The sequence below is a fragment of the Camelus dromedarius genome, chromosome 11, assembly GCF_036321535.1.
Source record: "Camelus dromedarius isolate mCamDro1 chromosome 11, mCamDro1.pat, whole genome shotgun sequence".
Taxonomy (NCBI): Eukaryota; Metazoa; Chordata; class Mammalia; order Artiodactyla; family Camelidae; genus Camelus; species Camelus dromedarius.
In genome coordinates, this window is record NC_087446.1 from 17,461,743 (window position 1) to 17,477,494 (window position 15,752).

At 36.9% G+C, this 15,752-nt stretch overlaps 2 protein-coding genes across 8 annotated transcripts in view; one reads left to right on the forward strand and one right to left on the reverse strand.

Annotated features, from left to right (window-relative positions):
- The window catches only part of OSBPL8 (oxysterol binding protein like 8), a 133,766-nt gene extending 129,034 nt beyond the window's left edge, over positions 1–4,732 (reverse strand). For 3 of the 5 annotated variants that reach the window (XM_064491549.1, XM_010988201.3, XM_010988200.3), the window contains exon 1: positions 4,368–4,732. The gene's annotated coding sequence lies outside the window, so the exon portion shown is untranslated. Of the gene's footprint in view, positions 1–1,337; positions 1,451–4,367 lie in introns of all 5 variants that reach the window. The other 2 variants (XM_064491548.1, XM_031463101.2) reach the window with 1 other exon arrangement.
- ZDHHC17 (zinc finger DHHC-type palmitoyltransferase 17) overlaps positions 1–15,752 on the forward strand; it is a 328,798-nt gene that overhangs the window by 130,811 nt on the left and 182,235 nt on the right. The window contains exon 1 of one of the 3 annotated variants that reach the window (XM_010988190.3): positions 4,879–5,067. The exons of the other annotated variants lie outside the window; for them this stretch is intronic. The gene's annotated coding sequence lies outside the window, so the exon portion shown is untranslated. Of the gene's footprint in view, positions 1–4,878; positions 5,068–15,752 lie in introns of those variants that run through there. 3 annotated transcript variants of the gene reach the window in all.

The window sequence follows — 15,752 nt, forward strand, 5'->3', positions numbered from 1 at the left end:
ATTCAAATGCTTTTGGTAAGCTCCACCACCTGCTACTTAGCCTCCCCTGTGACTCAGGTTTAGTTCAAACCCCACTTCCACGGCCTACTACTTAATCTTTCAGTGCATGAGGTTTTAAAAAACGGACAAGAAAATAGCCTGATTTGGGGGCTCACTGTCAGGTACACATGTCAAGCACCTGATACATGGTTAGCAGTCAACATATATGTTATTATTACTGTTGTTGTTGTTATTGTTATTATTATTATTATTATTATTACCAACCACTCCTACTAAGATCCCTTCAGGCTATCAATCTCCCTTTGAATCTATCATGTTTTTAACAACTCCAAATCAAAAAATTTCTTCTTTTTATCTGAAAAGAGCCTTCAAGCTCAAAATCCATTTCTTTTTTTTCAGTCCTTTGTAAATATGGAAGATGGCAGGTAACTGGCTTATCATTTGAAGATTCACGGCTCTTTTTAGTCTTTTTATAATAAAATTCCCTTCCAAATACTATACAAAGAACAGACAGCTCCGTGGATTTAAATAGTACAAAGAGTTCACAAAGAATAATGAAATTTTGAGATTCATAAAAGAACAAATAGCTACTGGGACAAAAAGCTGAGAAAAGAAATGATGCAGAAGTCTATCTGCCTGCTCAAAAAAATTCTGAATTCTAAAATAAAGCACAGCAGGTAGCAATTCTTCATGGTTTGCAGTCAACTCAGATCACTAAAAACATATGGAAGATATTTTGGGGTTTTTTTTTCCTTAATAGCAGGAAACTGTCCTGCTTTTTCACAATGAACAGAGATCACATGACAGGCAAGTATAATTTCTTCAAAAACAAATTCTGTAGAGAAGCCTAAAGGCTCAGATCTTTTCAGCTACACATATTCCTTAAAGCTTTACAAATTTGAGGCATCTAGCATTCCCTGCGGTTTGTAACATTAAGAAGTAACAAAATTAAGCCTCATTTCTATCAGAAAACATTATGCCTCACTGAAAGAAAACTAAGGGTCTAAAATTTTGATACTGATAAATTTAAAGGTAATACCACATGAATCAAAGCAAAGGTCAAGTAGGTATTAGTGTTTGTGATAAATGCACCAAAACATCTTTTAAAGATCTAAAGACAAAAAAAAAGTTTTAAATAATTTAATGTTTATTGACTTCTATGTTTTAAGACATTGAGATGGGCATTTTCACATATATTATGTAATTTCATTCTCCCAACAATGGGATGGGATGAGGATTACTATCCTCCTTTCACAAATGAGAAAACTAAGACCCAGTGATTTGCGTAAGGATGCTTGTATAAGATGCCATCCGAAATCCAATTCAAATTTTCTCACCTCCAGTTCAATGCTCTTGCTTTCCCTGTAACATTGTCACTTCCAAAACTCAAGCACTCTAAATTTTGGCTCTTTTAAAGTGTGGGAATCTTTTCACCTGGGAGAGGCAACAGCTGTGAGGGAAGAAGAAAAATTCTTTATAATGTTACTGAAAAAGACTCACTGTGCTTAATCTGACATGACTACCCAGTCCAATTTAAATGCTTCGGTTCATGCTGTCTACTACTCTTAGAACACCTGCTTATCTTCAGATAGACAGCTTTCAACAAGACCTAACTGAAGAATGGCCTCTCCCAAGAACGTTCCCCAGATTAAATGACCTGCTACCCTCCTCGCAAGCCAACATTTTCACCTCACTGTCTGTATCTAATTTGGACTACATTACCACAAACTCCTCTTGGTTCTCCAGTCATATATCTGGAACCACATTTTTTCATTCAATAACTACTAAGTATTTGGAGAGTCAATGGTGAGCAAAATAGACAAGGTCCTTGCTATGATGGAGAGCTTACATTGTTTCTAACTTAAACAAAAGTAAAAATAACAAAGGGTAGAAGAGTATGATGCCTCAGGACAAGGATTCCTTTCCTACAAGGTCTCTGAAGAAAACACTCTCCTTGCAAACTTGATAACATTTCTCAAGGAGGAAAAATCCCTTCTATTATGTGTTCCAGATGAGACCTTCACCTTCATGCCTTTTGAGCAGATATATGAGGGGGTGGTGACCAAGGTACAAGGACAGATCTGAAATCTTTCAGGGGTTTCCTGAAAGAAAATACTGACATGAAATCTTCACACATTAGTTCAGACATCTCTTCCTGTGTCTCACCCACAAGAAGACTATATTTCAATCTCCCTGTATGCAGCCGTCTTCATTAATGAAGTATTCAGAGGCTTTTTAATTCAAGTTGTATTTATATATTATTTGTAGGTCATAGTCATAAGAACAAGGTAGGACCTTTGTCTTCCACTTTTGAATCCTCCACTGCTCCAAAAGCATTGCTACAAGTGTGCACAGCTTTAGATTTTATAATATAAACATTAAAATATAACACTTCAGGTATTACTATTAGGATAAGGATTTTCCAAAATAATATTAGAAAACTACACCCAAGTATCAATTCCTTATTTTGTCACTCATGCTTCAACTCAAGTAACGTGCTCTTAAAGAATTGTGTGTAAACCAAGTTTAAATATACTAAGAACATTCACTAGTTAAAAAAATTATGCAATTTGTCCTTTAAAAAGAAAGATCTTTTGTAATGCACATTTTGTAAGTTCATAATTCTATCACCTTTTTCTTAAATCAAAACTCAAAAGATAATTTCACTACACAGAATTGTATATTTATCCCCAAACTGTATTTTAAGGTTTTGCAATTCAAAAGTGAACCTAGAAATCAGATATTGCCAAATTTATAGGTGCCATAAATGATTTGTAAGAAACATATTTGATTGACTCTAAAATATAACATTCTAACTGAAAAAAATGTAGCAGCATCTTTTCACAGATCGCAGATACAATAAACACGATTCAATGAAAGAGAAATAAACAATGACCATTTTTAATTAAACAGGCACTTCTAAGCATCTGTGTACAATGTATTGTGGCTCAAACGGTTCACATGGAATTTGACCGCAACAACTTAAGTTCCATAATTAAAGACCTAAAAGGTAGTTCTTATGTTTCATCTATCCCCTTTCCCATTACTCTGAACAGGCATATTGTAGTCATATCATACACTGTCGCTATCAAAAACGGGGAACAATTACTTGAAATCAGTTGTACTTTTAATAGCGGGCGAACTGCATGCCCTTACTCTTCCTTCCTCAACCTGTTTCACAACGCTAACACGTTAATAATTTCACTGCAAAACAAGCTCTAGCAAGCATAGAAATTGACCATAGTCTATCAGCATGATCAAGTTTAGATGGCACCGGATGGTATGGACGGAGAAAACCTAACAAGCAATTCACCCATGCTCCTCCCCAATCCTTGCTCTACTTGGATACTAAAGGAGGCGAAAAACTTCCAAATGATTATTTGAAAAGACCTAAAGTGGCACTAATTTGAGGCTAAATTTAAGGAGAAGTTAATAAAAACTAGTAAACATACACAGTGCATTCTAATACTACTTAGAAATCATTTGTCTTTGTGTCAAATAGACAAAAACTTCACTAAATTATTCACTTAAAGTGAATATTCTTATATCATCAGCTAGATACGTTTTCCCCATCTGTTTAGGAGCCCAAATTACCTATTATTTCAGGCAGCATTTAGATAAAATGAAATTGGGTATGTTCCCCAATGCAGATGTCTCTCCTAAAGAAGAGCGTTAAATGACTTTCGTGAATGGAAAATCTGCAAATACTGTTGCTTCGCCTCGGCAGGTCTGGAGTGGGTGGCTCAATAAACCAAAAGCACGCTCTTTGTGAAGCAACATGGAACCTGATTCCATTCTTGAGAAAGGGCTGAGAAACAAATATTAAATTTAAAAGTACAACAAAAGCTCCGCCTTCCTCCTACACTACGAGAAGGCCAGAGGAACTGAGGTTAATAGGAACAACATCGTGCCACCCGGCTCTGCAGGGCGGGTGCGGTCTGCGGTGCGTGGCACAGCCTCCTCTGGGGCTGTCACAGGAAAACGGGAGCCTCGCCTAAACCGCACCAAGTGACAAAGCGCTAGCTCTCCCGCGCACGGGGGCTTTCGGCGAGACCCCCGCCGCCTGCCAAAACTTCAGGAGGAGGCAGACACTCAGGGCGATCAAAAAGCTCGCAGCGGCCCCCTGCCCCTGCCGCGGCTTTGTAAGGCTGCAGACGCACCGACGGTGGGCCCCAAAACACTCCATCCTCGCCAGCCTTTGGAATTTCCCACTTAAAAAGGGGACAAAGGAGCCAAAGAGAAACTCCCCGGCGCGGGGTGCCCGGAGTCCCCGCCGGCCCGAACTCAGAACGTGAGGATCAGGGTGCAGTCGCCCGCAGGGGTGCGATCCCACCGCCCCCCAACTGAGGAGCGGACGCGACACTCACCGGTGCGGAGCCCCGGAGAGGCGGGGCGCCAGATGCCGGTTCTTCTGGGGCCCTGCACGCGCCCAGTCGGACCCTAACTTCTCTCGGCTGCTGTCGCCGGTGGCAGCTGGGGCGCGAGCCCAGACCAAGGGCGCGGTCTCGCCGCCGCGGAGGCAGGACCCGCGAAGGAGGCGGAAACTCCGGCCCCCTGGTCCAGGGCGGGGCGGGCCCCCACCTTCCCTCCCTCTGCCGGCTATCAGCGGCGGCCTCTGCCGCCACGAAAGCTAAGGCTGCAGCCGCCCGGGCTGCCGCTACCACCACCGCCCAGCCGGGAACGCGTCGCGGCCTAATGCTGTCATCGACCGCGTCGCCGCCTCTCTGGGCATCCAGAGCCGCCAAGATCCTTCACATTCGAGAGCCCTCCCTTCCCGGCCCCGCCCCTCGGCTAGCGGGCTCAGGCCACACCCCTTTCCCGTCACGTGAGGACGCGCGGAGGCGGCCGCGGAGACTCCTCCCCTGCGGGGTGGGCGTCAGCCGCGCGGGAGCAACTGTCAACACCTGATTCTGGACTCCTACAGCCGTCAAACCGCCTCCGCACCCTTGAGGGCGGTCTCGGGAGGCGAATCCGCCGCCGCCCGCCCCGCGCCTGCTGAGGCGAGGCCTTCGGGACCGGTCGTACAAGGCCTGCCTAATCTGAGGAGACAGCACGATAGAGCTCCGGGTAGGGCTCGGGACCCCACGCCCTCGGTGAGGCCGGGCATGAGGCCCGCCTCCCCAGCCTGGGGCTTGCCTAAAGTTTCAGCCAGACTGGGGAAGAAGGCATCGTGGTGTCTGGCTTGAAAAGCAGTAACCACTTGTCCCTATTTCTAGTAGCACATTAATCGTGGCATTTAATGTACTGTTTTCTTCATTAGAGGTTTTCTTCGTTTCTTTTGAGGGTTTTTTGTTTGTTTGTTTGTTGGCTTTTTTGAGGAAAAGGTGGTACATTTTCTTCACGCTGTGATGAAAATAGCCTAGCAAATTTATTTTGGTTCCTAGTCATGTTCAGGATCCTTCCTGCCAGTTTCACAGTCATTAAGTTTTACAATGTGTTGTGTTGGTATCAGTGTGAACAAATACACATGAATTTGGCGATTCGTTACATTTTTAAAATAAAATCTAATTTTTTTTTTTTTAGTACCTTAACTTTCGGATGTAACCTTCTGCCTTCCTTTTTAACCATGGTCCGGGGAACTCTCCCTCAACCCTATGAGTGAGAGAAAAAAGTAAAATGCTAGTCATTGAAAGTAACAATACAAAATAAGAGGTAGAAAACCAGAAAGATCTTAATCAAACCCTGCTAACAGTGAAAGCTCCATGAGAAAGCCATCTCTAAATTCCTTTTGTAACTCATTTTTCCTTCTAGCCCAGCCCTAAGGTTTTTTTCTTAAGTAGTTTTCATCACCTCATTACATTATGTTAACAAGATGTCAAAAAGCATTCCGGTCTGTTGGATACTTGGAAATGAATAAGCAATAGAGTTTGGCCTATATAATCCTTATTACTAAGATATTTCATAGAAACTCTAAGAAATCATGGACTTTAAGACTCACCATTATTTCATGTTACCCAAGAAAGAAGAGAAATACTAACAATTAAACTTTACCAAGCCACTGATTTTTTAAAGACACATCCTGAACTCAGAGATGTTAAAATGTGGAAAACAATGAGTCTTAGAATCTGTGATACTGTAATGAACTGGTATTCCAATGAGAAGATTCTATGGGTTCTGTTCTGAAATCTGAGATATTGTAGTTGTAGTTCAAATATATATGAGTGAAGTTTATTATTCTGTGAATGACACAGTTTCAGCAAACCTAGTAACTTCAGAGTTTGTCAGCAGGTTGAAACATGTCTATTATTTTCTAGAGCAGAGTTTTTCAAAATTTTTTAATGAACTAGGCTAGAATGGAATAGAATATAAAAGATCATGATGAGTACATGTATAGTAAGGGCAAGAACTGCTTTGTGAAACTTTTGTTTCAGTTACAGGGGAGGATGTGTGTGTCCTATGTTGTGATTTTAAATGTATTTCTTATTGTGAATTGCAATCAAGTAGATTTGAAGAAGAATGTTCCTAGAGCAAGGAAACTTGCAGACTGTACCATTGGGGCTGTTTCTTTGGTGCTTTTCCTTTAGGCTGGGAACTGAGACTAAAGATTAGAAAAAGGAGACAAATTGCCTTGCCTAGTCCTCTCCTGCCTCAGCCGACTTTCTTATATTGGCTGTTCAAAATAACGGGTCATTTATTGAAATAGAAAGCACTGTACTGGAATCAAGGAGGCCTAGGTTATAGACTTAGCTAACTGGATATGTGGCTAGACAAATTACTCTCTGCATTTCAAGTTCTGATAAAAGTAAGGAGATGGACTACATGTTCTTTAAGGAATGATGTTCAACCCTATTTTCCAATGGATGATGTTCACATTTAAAACAAGTAGCCATGGTATACCCAGGATTATGCAAATTCTTGTCAAACTAGCTATAACTCCTTTCAGCCACACTCAAAAAAAAAAAAAAAAGAAAGAAAGAAAAGAAAATCAGAATCTAACTAAGTGAAAGTAAAAATATTATAAGAAAATAAATGTAAGTATGTAACAGAACCAAACTTGGAGCTGCTCGCCCACGTGCAGAAAGCAAATATACTGACATCAGGTTGTGGTGAAGGAAAGTACAGCGTATTGCAAGGGACCCAGCTGGGACCAAGCAAGAGAATGGGCAGCTCAAGCTCGAAAGAGCCGGACTCTCCGCTGATTTACAGGGAAGGATTTTTAAAGGCAAAGTGAGGGAGAGGGTCATAGGGTGTGCCTGATCAGCTTGAGGACATCCTTCTGATTGGTTGGTGAAGTAACAGGATAGTATTTTGGGGAGTCGACATCATCATCCTGATTTCAACTGGTCTGGGGTCTAAGAGCTGGTGGTTGGCAGTTAACTTCTACCTAGTGGGGGTTTTAGTATCTGTAAAACAACTCAAGGTTATGGCTCAAGATATTATCTATAGCCCTTGAGGAAGAACTAAAGGTCCTTGACTTTGTTTTATGGCTGAACTATTATCATTTTATCTTGCTTGACTGTTTTCCTTTGTTTCTGCATTTTCTCATTTCTCTGATTAATTTGCTCTTTGGAACTTGGGGAAGGCCTAAAAAGCTAATGGTTTTCAATAAACAAGAGGTAGGTCTTGTTTGTAGAAGGTGGGATGCAGGGGTCTGTCTCTGGGAAAGTCTTGTAGGGTTCTCCTTAGTTTCAAGTATAATCCTCCATAATCTTCTATATTTTAACTACCACTGGTAATAGTTACTTGTCATGAATAACTAATGATTTTAACATACCTCACAATTGATTGCAGCAAAATAGTTTATCAATACACTACAGTTGAAAAATATATGCTTTTCAGATCCTTCTAAATCTGATATTCCATGATTCCAGGAAATAGTCATTCAATCTAGCATTTTCAGTGTAATCACAACATAAGCAGAAGTATAATATGGGATCTTGCACTGTAACTGAAAAATATTTGATAACTTCCATTTGCTATGTTAAGAGAGACACTCCAAATTTGCTACTCTTAAAATGATTTTAAGAATAGCATTTTAAACTAAAACTTTTTATTGCAACCAATTTAAACTCCAATGAAAATTCATCTTTTTTGCCTAGTGTTTAATTAATTATACATTTCTAAGAATGAGAAGTTCTTTTTTCCAAATCAGTTTAAGCACCGACAGGCATGATTATCTTTCCTGCAGAAAACTCTGACCTAGAATGTGAGAAATTTTGCTTGAGGTATTTTTCCTCCTTTAGCCTTCCATTTAGACACGTATATTGCCAAAGTTTACTAAAGAGGATTTTAGGTTAAAATCCTCATTTTCTAGAAGAAGACTGAAATTGAAAGCAACCACAAACATAAATAAGGTATTCAGCACAACTTTGAAGACTGTGGTAGATTGTATTATTACTGTTGGTCATACTACTTGCACTAGCCAATTATTTGTGAGTGGATGTGACACATGCTAACTTCTTTAAATTTTACTGCAGCATTCAGGCCATTCTCTTAGTCTTGTGCTGCCTGTCATGAGAAAAGCTTGTTCAAAATAGGGTTTCAAAATAAGAAAATAAGTGGAACAGACCTGAAATTGACCTTTACCTCAGAAAGCAGTACTGCATCAGCTGACCTGCAGCTACTAACATGAAACAAGAATAAAACATAAATATTTGTTCTAAATCACAGAGATTTTTGAAATTGTTATATAGCATAATTTTGCAGATCTTCTAAACTGAATAAACAGATCAGTGGTTCAAAGATGAAATGCACTATAGAACAATATTTAAACTTCTATTTAATAAAATAAAAGAATACACATCTATAAAATAGTCAAGCAGATATTTGATAAACAGCCAACTAAAATTTATGTTAAAAATTAGTGTATTTCTAAAATCTACAGATTTGCTTGCAAAATACTTGCATATTGATTTTAAGTATTTCTGTTTACTATTATGTATTTTAAGGAAATACCCCTCCAGGAAAATTGGAATAATAAGCTGTAAAGAAGAATATAGGCTTTTTTTTCCTCACAGTATCATAGACTAGGTACCTCAATCAGTGATCACACTGAAAACAAATTTCTGGGAAAATATTTTTTAAATCTTATTAAATACACTAATTAACTGGCAATAAAGTAAGAAATCATTAGATCAAAAATACTAAATGAAGGCAGAAACCAGAGAGTTGAGCAGAGCCTAAAGCCAACCTTTAGCCCATGGGCATTTGCCGAACCCAGTTAACATGAGCTTTTCATGCTCTTAATAGAGACAAAACCCATGACCTGCCTTATATACAGAGAGAGAGAGAGAGAGAGAAATATAGTCCTGGGGATTATTCATTCAGTATAGTCAGGTACTAGAAATAAACTTGCCCTTTACCAGCCCCAAGTCTACAAAGAAAATTTACTGTCTTAAACTTCAGCACCTATGATCAAGGGAAAAGCAAAATCGTATCTGAGAATTTGGAGTCAATCTAGCTGTCACACAAAAGTGTAACTTGAGTTTGTACTATCTAGGTGATCCTAAAACACCTTAAGCTGTTAATTTAATTAGTAATTATTTTTGATTGATAGTGCTCTCAGACATCTGGCAGAAGCAAATGCCAATTCTCTCTGGAGGAGCTCATCTTAATCTTAAGCCTTAAAGGATGCTTATAAATAAAATTCTGAGGAAAATGAGCAGCTCACCTTTTAAAAATAGCAAGCACGAAAGAAAATAAGACACCATTAGTGAAAAACAATACAAACATAAGATAGCAGCAACAGATTTAAAATGGCTTCAGATACTGAAATTACTAAAATTTGAAATTACTAAAATAAATTTTACTTTAGAAATATATAAAGTATAAATAAAGCAATAGAAAAATAAGCTTAAAAATATGTACAGAGAACAAGAAACTATAAAGAATTACTGAAGATATTTGAAAAAATTGAACTTAATTGAAAAATATAAAATATTAAAATTTAAAATTCAGTGGGCAAGTTTAATAGTCTATTCGACACAGAAGAAGTACAATTTAGTGAACTGGGAGATAGGGATGAAGAAATTATCGCAAATGCAACAGAAAAAGAAAAAGAAATGAAAAGTATGAGAGACTTTAACTGACATAGACAACATTTTGAGAAAATCCAAAATAATTCTAATTGTAGCTCCAGAAGAATAGGAAAGAGAAAATGGGGCAGAGGCAGTATTTGACAAGATAATGGATGAGAACTTTCCAGAAATGATGAAAGACTCCAACCCACAGACTTATTTTAAATCCCACGCAAGTTAAAGAATAATAAATTCACACTTAGGTACAGTATAGTGAAATTCTAGAACACCATAAACAAAAAAGAAAACTTTAAAAGTAGCAGAGGAAAAAAAGTACAGATTATCCTCAAAAGTGTCTGATAACTAACTTTTCATCAGTAACAACAGAAACCGAAAGACGATGGAATAAGATCTTCAATGGGCTAAAAGAAAATGACAGCCTTGAATTCAATACCCAGTGAAAAGATCTTTCAAGAATGAGGCAAAAATAAAGGCATTTTTAAGCAAGCAAGAGCAGAATTTGCTACTAATAGGTTCTCACTAACAGAAAGTCTAAAGAAATTTCTCTTTTCAGGTAAAAATAAAATGATCCCAAATGGAAGGTCTGAGAATTGAGACTAAAGGAAAAGCACTGAAGTGGTAAATATTTGCATAAATCTAAAATGTATTGACTATGCAAAACAGTAAGAATTGTTAAAAATATTTTAATAACATTTTTAAAAGAAAAAATAATCACTCATATGCCTAACAGAATAAGTCCAGTCAGATTCTCACTTTACACCTACTGTTAAACAGACTTTGTCAGACCAAGTATGTCACCCATTTGTGTTATTATCTCCATCTAGTAAATGCCTTTAAGAACAAAAACACTAAACATTTCCTTTCTTCCCCCTCTATTCTCATCCATATAGGTAAAACTGTATTAATATTTTATTGGTATTCTCTTTTTAAATAACTGTACTGGTGCAGCATTTTAAGTGTTTTTCTTCATAATGACATTCTTAGTTCAAATTTGCATAATGTACCAGTGAGGATGACTTATTAATAACCAGACTAAGAAATTATCATGTATTTAGGAGATCATGAGTTAGAGTAATAAGAAGCAGAATTATATACTATTTTTCACCTAACTATGAAGCATTAATGATTCCCACCACAGAAGTCTAAAAATGAAAGTTCATCATAACAAATTATATAATTATGTATTCACAGGTTAAGGACAATTAAGTCTTATTGAAAAGCTCTGCCTACTCTTCCACCCACATCGCCTATTCAAAAATGAGGTGCATGCTATGACTTTTAACACCATCTCTGGAAATAGATATAAATTTATGCTCAGGTGTGAGGATTGATGCCTGAGTTTTAGTTCAGCTCAGAGGGCACCCTAAACTCCAAATAAATTTTTAAAAGAAGAAGAAGAACCCCTTTCTTTCTGATAACTACCGGACTACACATTCCCAGTTGTAAACAATGTTTTTCATTTCTATTTTAGGAGAGTCTATAAAATGCTGTTTATCACAATTATGTAAACATGGGAAACACAGAACACACAATCCCTTAAATTTTCAAAATTGTGATAACTAAAATGCAAAGAAATTACACCTTATTTTTTTTACCAAAGCTTTACTCTTTTCCTCAACTACATGTGATTATTCAAAATATACTTACTTCTATAATACTTTCTTGATAAAACTATAATTTCACTGAAGAATGTCCAAATGACTTTTATTTCTTCATATCTTTTAACATATAAAAGATTATATATTACTAGTATGGATGATTCCAGTTTACTTTGTCCAACCTGTGTTTATATTAAACTTTCTGAGTGGTCACAAGTAATTCAGTTTGTATGAACCAAATTGTGCCTTAATTTTTTCAATTTAATAAGGTATCATTTTTACTGGGTCAGAGGTACATCCTATTTACAAAAAAAGAAAAAAAAATTATCAAGAATCCATAGGTTACTCCACCTCTTTCCTGAAATGAATGGGAAGCTAGCAAGAGATCTCACCCTATAAACTAACAGCGTTTCAAAACTGACCTTTCTGCTGTTCTCTGCTGGGAGTGAAGGTGCTATCACCAGCATTATCAGGTAGCAACCATCTACCCCCCCCCAGCCCCCCCAACAAGGGCAGGTCCTACCTAACCTAGATATCTTCTACCAGATATCCTTGGTATTTAGTGTCTCTCCTACCCATCTAGAACACTGGTCCCCAGATGTGGCAAAGTAGAGTAAAAAGGTACCTAACCTACTTTCTGTCTGTCTTGTGTGTTCCAGCCACGTTCATCCCTCTGTTCTAGGTCTGATTGATTCTCCTTTAATTGTTTTCAGTCAATTCCTTTGGGAGCTTTACTTTTGCCTGGTATTCTAACAGGCAAAGTTAAGACCTGACTTCCAATGCCATTCCTCCAGTCATTTCCTTTAACCATTAATCATTGTAACCCCCTCCTGGAAATGGACTGGAGTTGGCACAGCTCCATTTAAGTACATTCTGAGTGTCAACTCCTTTCTAGAGATCACCTCTGGTGGTCCGTCATTGTTAATTACTTCCCACTAACTTCCTTTTGCTGTTAGCAGATAGTCTTGGACCTGACATCATTTACATTCTTATCCTACCCCCTCCCTTAAATTATTACAAAAGAGTACACTATATAAATACAACGATCTAAACTAAGAACAGGGAAAATTCTAGAAGATAATGACCTTTATTCACAAAGAAAGACAAGCTAAAAAAAGGAGGGCACTGTTATGGATTAAAATAGACTTATCAGACATCAACCAAATGCAATATATGGACCTTTTTAGATTCTGATTCAAACAAACCACTTTTATAAAAAGACATTAGTGAGACAATCAGGAAAATTTTAATACTGACTGCATGTTACATGATATTAAGGAATTATTAATTGTTTTAGGTGTGGTAATGGTATGTGATTATATATTTTTTTAATGTCTCATTTCTTAGAGGCACATACTCTAAACTATAACTGTGTCCCTTCTTTAGGAAAAAAAAAAACCTTTGAAATATATTACTTTCTTTTCTCTACCTATAGGTCAGGTTAGTGGGAATGTACTGTACAACTATTACTTATTTTCTACCCTTACCCAAATATAGTAATCATTTCCTCTTTATCATGTCTATGATGTGTTTGAGGAAAAGTTTTCAAATCAGAAGCAACTCATGCTACCTATTATTTGCTCCAAACCTCTATTAAACCATTTTGAAAATCCTAACATAATATAACTTGTGGTCAGTAAATCCAATTGAGCATGTTAATATGTTCAGATTTACACAAGGCATTCTGCAAATACAGATTACTCTGGAGAAGCTAAGAAGCAGATGCACTGATCTCCTTGTCATTCACATGATTCAGCTACAAATAGAATTTGAACAGATTCCAAATGCACAACTGTCGAGTTCATAAAAAGTAGCAAAAAATGTCAAGTAAAAATTTAGGCTCTGCTTTGAATAGCACTGACATCTGAAAAAAAAGTCAGAAGTATTCTGTTAATGTTTTATTCCTTCAGTGCTTATTATATGACAAGAACAAAGTACTTTCATTTCATGCATAGATGTTCCTATTAGGTTAGAGGTGATAATTTAGAAACTGTTATGAGTCAGTATTACTGTTAGGTCCAAAAAATTCTCAAAAATCACTTCAATCAATATTATAAAGTTTATTAATATAAATTTGACTCACTGAAGTAGTGTAGTGTATCAGGGTTGAGCTCCAACTCTGAAGTCAGATCTCAGTTCTAATCCTAGCCATATCATTTATTAGCTGTGTGACCTTACCAAGGCTCTTTTCCTCATCTGTAAGGTGGAGTTGGAAAAAGAATCTGTTTTACAATGTTGTTAGAAGAATTACAGAACTCAAGAAATATGAATTGTTGATTACTATCTTTTGAGACTATGACATTCTGCACAATATTGCTCTACTCAGTTGTAAGAAAATTACACATAGACTATACACTCTACCAACCTTCCATTGATACCAAAGCTTTTGCAGCAACTGGCCTACTTCTGAGAATTATGAAATATACATAGACGAGCATAACCTCAGGCCATGAGAACAGATTTATTTAAGAATCTGGACAATCTTCAATTTATTTTAGAATCTGGACACGTCGATCTCACACATGATGTAAGAGTGAAAGCCACTTCTTCAGCAACCAGGAAATAGACTCAGTTTCTGAGTTGTGTTTTCCATTCAAGTAAGGCTTCCAACCAGACCACCTCTTAAGATAAGTGGAGTCAACACTCTAAGCCAGTCACGTCTTGCCATACTTCTTTCTTAAGTACAGTGAATCATAGTAAAACAAAATTAGTCTTTAAGCACAAATGCATACATTTCCTTATTTTTTTGCCTTCCCAGTCAGTTAGCAACCCAGAACATCTTATCTATGACTTTTGATAGATGTAAAAATGGCTATTTGAAATCTTTCATTGAAAATATTAAATGTGTTGATCAATTCAAGATAAACATTTTGACTAGAATATTTATAGGTAATGTAGTATATTCTTCTATAACATCTTTCATGCTGTTTGATTGATGACAATCATTGATGCTTAGACTGATAACAGAATTAATGACATGGCAGTCTTATCCCAACTTTATAAACTTGTGACTAAGGAGTAATTTATATGATATTACTTTAACACTATACAAATGTCTACTTCCCCTTCAAACATAAAGCTCATCCTTTGATACCCGTTAAAAACCCTAACAAGAACCAATAATTTCAGTAAGAATTGTAAAATAATTCTAATTTCCTCATTCTTTCTATATTCTGACATTATTCAGTAAACCAGAGCTTGCCTTTATTACCTGGAACTCTTTGGTTACCCTGAAATATGGTTCCTACAGGAAAGGAAAAATAATTTTTAAATTTTTAGTTACTCTTTTCAAAGTAAAGATATTTTGGAGACAAATGGGAAAATCTGAATTTGAGTTTTTAGGTAAGATGAAAATGTATTGACTTGAAAAGGTAGAGATTGTTAATTTTAAAAAGGTAACTAGGTTACAAAATTGCACATCGAGTATGATACCACTTTGGTTAAAAATACATATTTGTATGCCTATGTAAAGATAAAGATATAGAAAGATATATGATAAGCTGTTAACAGCAGTAAACTCTGGATAGAGAATACTGTAGTTTTTATTTTCCTATTTTGCTTATATATAGTTTCAACTTTCTACCATGCATAAAAAATCACTATTTCCTACTGAGCCTACATACAGCTTCTGAATCATTGTCAACATGAGACTGTACGTTCCAGCTTGGGAGATTGCCAGGGCACCAGCCTATCTAGTTACTTCTTCAAAGCCTCTCTTTGCCTGCTAATTACCTTTATCTGTGCGTCTCACCTATGACTTGGAAGGGCTGCCTTAGCACTAGATCCACACAGACTTTTCAACTTACTATCATCACCAATTGACAACTTCTTTCTCTGTCTCTTTTTTACCTTTGGGCAGAAATTCTCTTCTTTAGTTTTTATGTCATCATATTCTCTTAGTTTTCCACCTATCTTTCTGACTCTTACTTAGTCTCCTTTGCAAGTTTATCTTTCTCTGCTCTTTCTTTAATTGCTCCCAAATTCCATACTCAGCCCTCTTCTTTTTTCACTCCATATCTTCTTCATAGAAAATGGAGGAGAAATAGATTTTGTGTTCTAACTCATTTTAATCTATCAAATATATATTTCTAGCCTAATTCTCTCTCCTGTGCAATGTAATCATATAAATAATCACTAATTATTATAATCTCCAGTTAGACATTTTACTTCAAATATG